A 10,308-nucleotide genomic window follows, 5' to 3' on the forward strand; every position below is an offset into this window, starting at 1 on the left:
AATTTTGGGTTTTGTTTTGTTTTGTTTTTGGTACTAGGGATCAAACTTCTGACCTTGCACTTGCCAGGCAGACACAGCACCACTGAACTAGGTCCCCAGCCCAAGACCTGGAACTTTGAAGCTAGGGAAACATTTGAAGCCATAGCCACAGCCAAAGACTTCCTGAACGGGACTCCATGACACAGGAAATAACACCAAGAATCAACAAATGGGATGATATCAAGTTAAAACATTTCTACACAAGGGCCAGGGATGTAGCTCAGTGGCACAGCACCTGCCTGTCAAGATTGAAGGCTGATACCAAAAAAAAGTTTCTACCCAATCAGGGAAATAATCAACAGAGTGAAGACAGCCTACAGAATGGGAGAAAAGTCTTTACCAGCCACTCTTCCAACAGAGGATTAATATCTAAAATATATAAAGAACCAAAAAAACCTAACACCAAAAAATCCATTAGCCCAATCAATAAATGGGCAAAAAAATCAAACAGACAGTTGTCAAAAGAAGTGGTGTATGCTTATAATCCCAGTATGCTGGGAGGCTGAGGCAGGAGGATTGCAAATTTGAGCCTAGCTTGGGGAAGTTAGCAACTGAGTGAAACTCTAGGTCAAAATAAAAAACCCAAAGAGGTCTGGGGATGTAGCTCAGGGCCAAGGCCCTGGGTTCATTCCCTAGTGTTGTTAAGGAAAAAAGGCATGAAGCAGGCCTGGGGAATTAGCTCAGTGGTTTCAACGCCTGCTGCGCAAGCTCAAGGACCCAAGTTCAATTCCCGGTACCAAAAAAAAGACACGAAGGTAGAAGGAAGACTGTTATCAGAGAAGAAGGGAATTAAGGGTCAGGGGAGATGGAAGAGAAGTTAGTCGAGGATGCACATGATCAAAATATACTACATTATAAAATATTTATAATCCCAGAAAATGTTGTTAAATCATGTGCAGAAACAGTATATTCAGAATGAAAGTCTATCATTTAAAGTCCAAAAAATAGATATACTTTATGTATGGATGAAAATACCACACTAAAATCCAATATTTTATAAAATTAATAGGCACTGATTAAAAAATACATTTAAAAAGAGAAAAAGAGAGGCCGGGGATTTAGCTCAGTAGTTTCGCTGCCTGCTGCGCAAGCGCAAGGACCCGAGTTTGATCCCTGGTACCAAAAAAATAGAAAGATAAAAAGAGAGACAAAGCAATTAACAGAGTCAGACTCAGATGTGGCCCAGAGGCTGGCACTATAGATGGTGCAATTTGGGATTTTTCAGCTCTGAGATGGCAGGAAAGAGACATGCACTTAGTAGAAACCCCATGTTGAAGTCTGAATTTTGATCTCTTCCAAGGTGACAGATGCGTGGTAGGAACTTCTCTCGTGATGTGGGTAGCAATGGCGACCCACACCTCCCAGTCTGGCAGATCTCAGGGACAAACCATGGGGTCCCCGTGGGGCCAGGCAAACCTCGGGGACTCTGAAGGGCACTGTGTGGCTGAGCTAGGGAGCTCTGCAGGCTCTGCGAATTCAGTGCATTTTCAGCTTAAAACTTTTTCACCTGAGTAATGGTTCTGTCAGGATGTGACTCCATGGAAAGTCAAGGAGCGCTTGTATTAGTACTGAAATTCATGGGTCCTTTTCCTCAGAAACAATTGTTGTTTTTATATTTTGGAAATAAAAATAAAAATAAAGCATACTATTACTGTATGACAGACAAATATGAAATAAGTACCTGTAAATAATTACAAATAATTGTTTTTGAGGAAAAGGACTGAGGAAGGAAGTAGGAAGAGGGCAAGAGGCAGTTAGCTTTTGTTAGTTTTCAGTACTATTTGACTTTTTTTAGAAAACTATGAGGGCAGGGATCTAGCTCAGTGGTGCCACGCCTGCCCCACAAGCGCAAGGTCCTGAGTTTATCCCTGGTACCAGAAAAAAAAAATCTATGGCCAGATGTGGTGGCACACACCCACAATCTCAGCACTTGGGAGGCTGTGGGAGGGGGATTGCGGGGAGTTCGAGGCCATCGTGGACTACACAGTGAGTTCAAGTCCAGCCTGAACTACATATAGTGAGACCCTATCTTAAAAAAAAAAAAATGCTGGGCCAGGGACTTAGCTCAGTGGTTTTGCCACTGGCTGCGCAAGCGCAAGGACCCGAGTTCGATCCCCGCTACTCAAAAAAAAAAAAAGGAATGGAAAAAACGTATGCATAATATTACTTTGAAGAGGAAAATTTTTTAAAAATTAAATGCAGTAAGAATGCATTGCATAATGTTGCCAGGCATGGTGGTGCATGCCTATAATCCCAGCACTCAGGAAGCTAAGGCAGGAGGATCACTGTGAGTTCGAGGCTAGCCTGGGCTATATAGCAAGACCCTGTCTCAAAAAACAAAACATAATAAAACAAAAAAAGATGGTGTTGAACTAGTTGATTTCAGGAAGTCTTTCCACTTCTGCCAATCTGTGGTTCTACAGTTGCCATGGAAATTGGGACAGTGGGGCCACCCAATCTGGACCTCTCTTTACAGTGACAACCCAAGTGTCAACATCTGAGAATCCCAAGTTCAGCCAACTGTATGCACTCACCTTTGTCTAATGTTGCTTTAGTATTTCAGCCTCACGGATAGATTTCAGAAGGTCTCATGGTTAAACTGTGCTCCCCCAAAGACATATGGAAGTCCTAGCCCGGACTACTTGTGATGTGGCCCATCTGGAAGTAGAGTTTGAAGATGCTCTTGTGTTGAAGAGCAGTCATTGGGGTGGGCCCTAATGCTGTTTGCTGGTGTTATGGTTTAGACCTAGAATGGTCCCCAAAGCCTCATTTGGGAAGGTGATTGAGTTACTGCTGGGGCTGGGGGCTGGTGGGAGGAGACAGTCCTGGGGCGTGGCCTGCAGTGTGTCTCTCTCTCCCCAGTTCCCTGGTTCTTTCTCAGCTTTCTGCCCTGGGCAGCTGTCCCCTGCCAGGTCTCTGTGCCCTGCCATCCTGCCTTAGAGCCAGCAAACTGTGTGCTGAAACGTGAACCAAAATGCTTTGCCGTGCTGAGTATTGTGTCTTGGTGACAAGGAAATTGACTAAAACAGCTGGTGTCTTTCTAAGAAGAGCAAGAGACACAGGGTAGCCAGCCTGGGCATGCCAAGGACTGGCAGCCACCACCGAAAGCCAAGTGGTAAGGCAGGATTCTATCCAGGTGCTGGGGGAGCGTGGCCTCCCGGGCACCTTCATTCTCAGCCTCTGGCCTCCAGAACCGTGAAAGAAGAAATTTCTATTGTGGTCCTTTGTTACAGCCACCCCAGAAAACAAAGGGAGAGGCAACTAAAAAAGCAGCGTGCCTTGCCGTAAACCCAGGATATCACTGTTCCAGTGGGTTGCAGTGCCCGGACACTACTGAGCGGCTCCTCCACCCAACAGTGGTGTCGCCATTTTGCTCCGGCGACACCGACTCAGCTTCTTGCCTTCCAGGTGGGGCCTGATCTCCAGACCCCTGAGGAATGGGCTCCCCTCTGGTGCTGTTTGTCTTTCATTCAGTCAGCTTTTTTTTTTTTTAGTACATATTTGTGGTACATACCCTCCCCTCCTTCTCTAACTGGCACTGAAAATGGAATTTTAAAAGTTCGATTTTTTTTTCTTTCAGAGATAAACAACTTCTCCAAACTTTTTCCCGTTGAGGACATAATCAACACCTGCTCCTCTCCTCAGCCCCAAGCAGCGACAAGATGTGCAGAGGCCCAGGAGGCTGGGCCGAGTTTCCTTTTCAGAAAGAGGAGGCTGGACTGAAGGTGGCGGGAGAGGGTGAAGCCAGCATGGAGATCTGGATCTCTCCGCCCCTTAGTTCCCTGCTATAAAAGACCCTCGCCCACCTGTATACCGAAGGTAGTGATTTGAGGTAAATGGGCCCCTCCATCTCCTCAGAGTTAGCTTTAAATAAATCCTTTTTTCCTTTTTACCAAAATAAATGACCTCCTTTGATTTGGTCAGCAGCGAGTGAATGAATCTGAGTAGCCAGGAACATCAGTGTCCCCATCCTTCCCTCCCTTGGGTCTCCTGGCCCAAAGCCCCAGATGCTTTGTCAAATGAGTTCATCCGTGTGGAAGGCAGGTTCATGGAGTGCTCCAAGCTGAGAATGTTCCGGAAGGGGCTTCGGGCCAGTAGGAAAGCACAGCATGAGGTCAAGTGGGCACGCATGCGAGCGGGCATGTGTGCGTGTGTGTTGTGTGCGTGTGTCTGTGTGCACGCGTGTGCATGAATTAGATTAAACGAGGCAGCTTTCTGAATGGGACCAGGCCCACCCCAGATGGTTTTCCACCCCCAAACCTCGGACCCAGGAATTTCACTTGAGCCCCTCCCACCTCCCGGTCTCCCCCGCAGTCACTACGATCACAGCGATCCCGGGCCCTGCTCCTCCAATGGGAAGGACTTTTCCAGCCCCCTCCCCACCGTCTCATGACCAGCTTCCAGGTAGAGTAAAGGATTAAATGGAAGGCGCAATAAGAAGTGAAACAATTAGAATTTCTGCCTCATTATCATGGTAATCTTATCAGTCGGATAATGAGGTATTAATGGAGATTTAATGTGCATCTCATAACAGAATCCCTTGGAGAAAACACACAGGGAAATTGCTGTAAATCCACTTAATGATGGAGAAGTCCCAAAACACCATATTCCAAAGGATGAAAAATGCAGGATGCAAATGAGAAAGAATCAAGGTCAATAACACCGCGGGGACGGGCCTAATGGCAGATTTGGAGATATATGTAATAAAAATTGCATGTTGCTTTTAAACCTCACCCTCTGTTGTTTTCAAATGTGCATTCCTAGTAATGAAACACAGAAGTGCAGCCAGAATGATTTGTATGTTTTAGAAACCATAGGGGGCAGAGAAACATGTCTCGAAACCCATCAGGCCCCCCACGGGGAGCCATGGGAAATGGGGTGTTTTACCCAGAGGCCTCCAAGGGAAGGGGGCAGAGGAAGAGCCCCTGGGTTGGCGGTGGAGAGGGGAAACATCCTCTGCAAGTTCAAGGTCATTTGGGAAACACCAGCGGGAGGGAGATGGATGTGGTCACTTCCGCTCTTCCATGTGCGGCTGACCAGCCAGGTCAGAAGGATGAGGGACACACACAATAAAGGCTCCCATTGAGAGACGCCCGCCTCGGCCAGGCACTGCCCAAATATCAAGCACAGATTATCTCATTTAATTCCACCAGCAGCACTGGAGAGCTATTAACATCTCCATTTTCCAGATAAGAAAGCGAAGCTCTGGAGATTAGGTTGCCTCAAGTTGAACCTCTGCTGGCCCTCTCTGCTTCGATACCCCGAGCACTCTCCTCTTTGCCCCTCTGGGAGGCACACAAAGGGAAATTTAAGCTAATATCTCACTCTCTGGTTAGGGACCCTTGAAGATATGGGAACCTCCAAGCGAAAAGGCAGGAAAGAGGGACAGAAACTTCAAGCCAAGCTGAGGATTGCAGAATCCACGGGCAGCCAGGCCCACAGCCATACAGGGGACAAAGCCCTGGACTCCCAGCGAGGCCCCTGAGCTCACACTTTCCCCCGGGAGCAGTGGGGACTCAGTCAGAGGACGCCAAGTAAACAGAAAGGTAAAAATACCCATACATAAGTGGGAAAATGCTAAGCAAACATCGGCGGTTTGTTCCTGTAATTTATTGATGATCATAAATAGCCCTGGCGCCTCCCAGATGTTTCCAAAGATTGAAAGTAAAGTTAGTTCTATTTTTGGTTTACCTGAGGAAGCTTGGGTAAGGGGTGCCTAACTGTCCTGCTTTGCCTGGACCTGGAGGGTTTTAGTCCCGAATGATGCCACACTCAAGGAAGCCCCTCTACTGTGGGCCCACAAAGACAATGGGTCACCCCGTCTGAGAGTGGAGCCCCGAGTCCTGTCCAGGGCCACACACAGAAGATGCTGGGTCAGGCACAGCCAGTGCTCAGCAAGCAGCGCCTGGCATGGGGTTCTGTGTTGGGCCCCAGGAGAGCAACAAATAAGCTCTCTCTGGTCATGAGCTGTCTGGGGGCACTGGGTCCCCTGCCTTAATGATAGCCAGTGTGTGTACCAGGGGGGAGCAGGATGACAAAGAAGGAAACTGCCACACAATGACAGGACAGGGTAGGTTCTGGCACAGCCGCTCGGCACCCACCACCTCCTCTTCCTCACAGGAATCCTGACAGGTAGGGGACCATGTGGCCACTTTACAGATGAGGAAACTGAGGTGCGGGCTGCTGAAGGGGCCAGGTCCAAGTTTCGAACAGACTGTGGGCAGCTGAAGGACTGAAGAGGATGACAAGACCCTGCCTGAGGACAGGCATGGCCCCAGAGAAGGGGTCAGCCTGATTCAGAAAAAAGGGGGGATTCGGCCAATCTGGTTGGAGCCTTGCAGCTGTGTTTCATTTAATCACAGACTGCAAATTGAATGAAGTTAAGACAGTGTTGCCTCTTTGAATTTCCCCCAGGCCCTGTTTAATGAATAAATAGGCATGATTTGTAATTAGCTTATCCATTGTGCGGATGCTTCTAGAGCACCTGAAGTGAGTTAAGCATGCCCCCCACAATCTCCTCGACAATATTAATTCGCTCAGCAAACCTTCCTTTCTGGTCCATGGCGCGTGTGACCGCACGAACCCATATTGCTCTGCAGTGGACATATTGAGAAGAATTGGGATTTTTCGGTTTGGAAAGATGAAGACACAGTGTCCTCATCAGTCCTGCCTCACAGCATGGGATTTGGATGCTGCGAGTTCAGTTTGTTCTCATCAGCAAACTCTAGATAACGCACAAAAAAGCCAATCTCCCAGCTTCCCCCTCAACCAGAGGTTCAAAACCCCACAGCCAGTGGGTAGAGGAATCTTCTGGTCATTAACGCCACCTCACCAAGGGGTCTGAGCTGGGCCTGGGGTCTTCACCCATCTGGGCCACCTTTCTTTTCTGCAAGCTGTTGTCTGTTTGCGGCGGCTGCCAGATCCCTGCACCCTGCTGGAGTCCACCGATTCCTGCCAAGCTACTGGGCTTCTTGTATCATTTATCCTGTAATTGGGGCTGCTGATCAGTTTTACCCAGTTTCCATGCTAACCATGTGGCTGCGGCTGAAATTTCAAATCCTAGTATTTTCCTGCTCGCAGCTGTTGGGAAGGCCCCCGGGATGGAGGTAGTTGTCTCAACTGCCCTCACGGTTTCCAGCCAAGGGGTTGCCATTCATCTTCATCATGGGCTCGGTCTGTGTGCAGAGAGGAGCAGCCGCCCTGTGGGGAACCCCTACCCATCACCTGGAGGCTTCCTCTCATCTGCTCCTCTTGCCTTCATGGCTGCATTTATAATCCACCTGTTCTGTGGTTTCTCCGATGCCTGTGAGGGATCCCTGTCAAGGGGGCCTCTGCCCCTGGGCCCTGTGTGAGTCCAGGTGCCAGTCAGCAGCAATGCAAGTCACCCACCCCCTCTCCTTTGCAATGTGGTGGATCAGTCTATCCTTATGTGGCCTTGACACTAGGAGTGGACTTGGGCTGTGTGTGGGTACAGGGAACAGGAAAGTGGGCATTACCAGAACCTCTGCAATGAGTCCTGGTCTCCTGTGAGCCACTACAACACAAAGCCAATTAAAGAATAAAGACAAGCAATGAGAATTAGAAAAGAAGCTGAGCTTTGGACCTGATCAGTGCTGCTCTGGGCAGCAAAGACAAAGGGATCCCAAGCTTGCCACTATTTATTGGGTTCATAGGGAAGATCAGATGACTCAGAGGGTAGGGATAACCCTAAACTGACAAGGATCTTATAATTGGAGGAAGTATCAGATGATTCGGAGGGTGGAGGTAATCCTATGACCATGAGGCTCTTATGCTGATGAGGATCTTAGGTCAATGAGGAGTTTAAATTGATTAGGACAGTAAGATGAGGAAAACATTCTTAGAATAGGTGGGATGAGTTAAGGTGATAAGGAATTTGTCGCTCCACAGGTAAAATCTTTCTACTCTGTTCTAAAAGACCCAGGATGATGTCAGCTGATGTAATCTTGCCCTAAAGGATCACGGCTTCACAGGACTATTGAGGCCTCAGACAGCCCTAATCATAATTTAATTGCAAAATGATTTTTCTCCAAAATTATGTAGAATGGGGCTGGGGATTTAGCTCAGTGGTTTCGCCACCTGCTGCGCAAGAGCAAGGACCCAAGTTCAATCCCCAGTACCAACAAAAAATTATGTAGAATGGCTTCCAACATGTGAGAAAGCGGGTCTTCCCTCCTCCACACACTAGAATCCAATCAGATCTGCAGATAACTGCTGGGTAACAGGTACCATCCTTGGCACTGTGGATGCCATGGTGCCCAGCCCTGGCCCCAAGGGATTCACATCCGGAAGGGGAAGTGCACAACAGGATGGGGACCACAGGAGCTGCCATGAGCAGCAGCATGTACAGTTTGCATGGCTCCTTACCATCTCTGGCTCCCATGATTCCCCACAGGACTGGAAGGCTTCTTCTGCAGAAGGGCAGAGAGGCCAGGCATGGTGGTCAATACCTGTAATCCCGGCACTCAGGAGGCTGAGACAGGAGATCACCATGAGTCTGAGGCTAGCCTGGGCTACACAAGCCTGAACTACACAGCGAGGCCCTGTCTCAAAAAAAAAAAAAAAAAAAAAAGCAAAACAAAAAGGCAGACAGTAGCTAAACACAGAGACTTGGGAAATCTTAAAATCTGGATATGAATCTTGATTGCCATTTATTTTCCATCCAGCTGTGAATAAGCCACATCACCTGAGTCTCTTGCTTCCTCGTGTGTCAAATGGGCACACAGTGTGCCATCACATGGGTGAGGGCTCTGGGAGTGACACATGGAAAGCACTCAGTCCTGTGCCCAGTGTGTGAAGGTTTCAGAGCTTGGGGCAGGATTGTGAGAACCCAGGCCCCCTCTGGCAACCCCTCCATGGAAAAGGGACAGGAGGGCTCCCATGGGTCACAGGACCAGGAGCCCACAGGACCTGGACTGGAGGCACTGGCTGTGTGGCAGGGCTGTCAGAAAAGCATTCTTTGCTGGTAATAGTCACTGGCACAAAGTAGGGTGGGCAAAGAGGAGCCTGGTGTACTGTAGGTTAACTTGGGGGACCCAGACAAGCTCTGGGCTCTATCTAGAACCGTCCTAGGAAACATCTGAGTGCTAGGCTGAGCGCCAGGCTGAGCAGGGCCTGGGAGCTAACCCGACGGTGTCCCAGAGCTTCCCCGCCTCCTGGGCTCCTGATGGCTCCTTCTGCTGCCAGCCACAGCCTTTGCAGCCCATGGTCTTACCTGTCCTTGGCCACAAGATGTCACCCAAGGAACAGCAAAGCAAGGTCTTGGGAGGAAGTTGCCTGGCCAGAGCCCCGCCCAGGGAATGCCAGGTTCTAGGAGACGACACCTGTAAAAGGCTGGTGGCAGGACCATAAGTTCAAATCCCAGGGTTTCCAGCAGAACAGGGGCTGCAGTCCCCACAGGACTAAATTAAGAGTAAATTACGGGCCGGGGGTTTAGCTCAGTGGTTCTGCCACCTGCCTAGCAAGCGTAAGGGCCTGAGTTCTATCCCTGGTATCAAAAAAAAAAAGAGTAAATTGGGCCGAGGATTTAGCTCAGTGGTTCTGGCACCTGCCTCACAAGTGCAAGGTTCAGAGTTCGATAAAAAAAAAAAAAAAGAGTAAATAGAGATGAGAATCCCCACTTCCCACTTCCCTGCCATCCTTGACATGCCCAGTGGGTGTGGGTGGGCCCAGAGGATGGGCTGTAACACATGGTAGGCCTTAGGCTTCCTCTTCCTGTGCAGGCAGGGGCCGACTTTGGAAAGAGAGGACAGTGGGGCTCCTGCCCACTCCATCTGCAAACATCTGGGGACCCCTGCCCTTTGGTGACACAGGAGAACACAGGCTGCAAGGGAGAGGACAGGATGAGGCCTCGCTGAGGAAGGAAGGTGGTCAGCCCATCAGGGAGATAGATGGGCAAAGGCATTGGCTGGGTGCCCAGCCCTTCTTCCCATGCAAAAGAGGGTGCCCAGCAAGTGCAGAGCCAGACCTTGGGGTAAAGGTGACAGCTTCAAGGGCTGGGGTGGAGCTGAAGGGAAAAAAAGGGAGGCAACTGCTGAAAAGATAGGTTGGAAGCCAAATAGAAAAAGAGATTTTACAAAAAAAAAAAAACCTGTGAGCTAAAAAGAGATTTTAGGCAGAAGAATCCAATCAGACTTGATTTTGTGAATTTTTTTTTAATTTTAAATTTTAAAAATTTAAATTATTTTCACTACTGGGACTTAAACCCAGGAGTCTTGTAGCATTGAGCCACATTCCCAGCCTTTTTTATTT

Source organism: Heterocephalus glaber, unplaced genomic scaffold (assembly GCF_053883595.1).
Source record: "Heterocephalus glaber isolate CG9 unplaced genomic scaffold, H.glaber_assembly_v1.0 deba00001479, whole genome shotgun sequence".
NCBI classification, from domain to species: Eukaryota; Metazoa; Chordata; class Mammalia; order Rodentia; family Bathyergidae; genus Heterocephalus; species Heterocephalus glaber.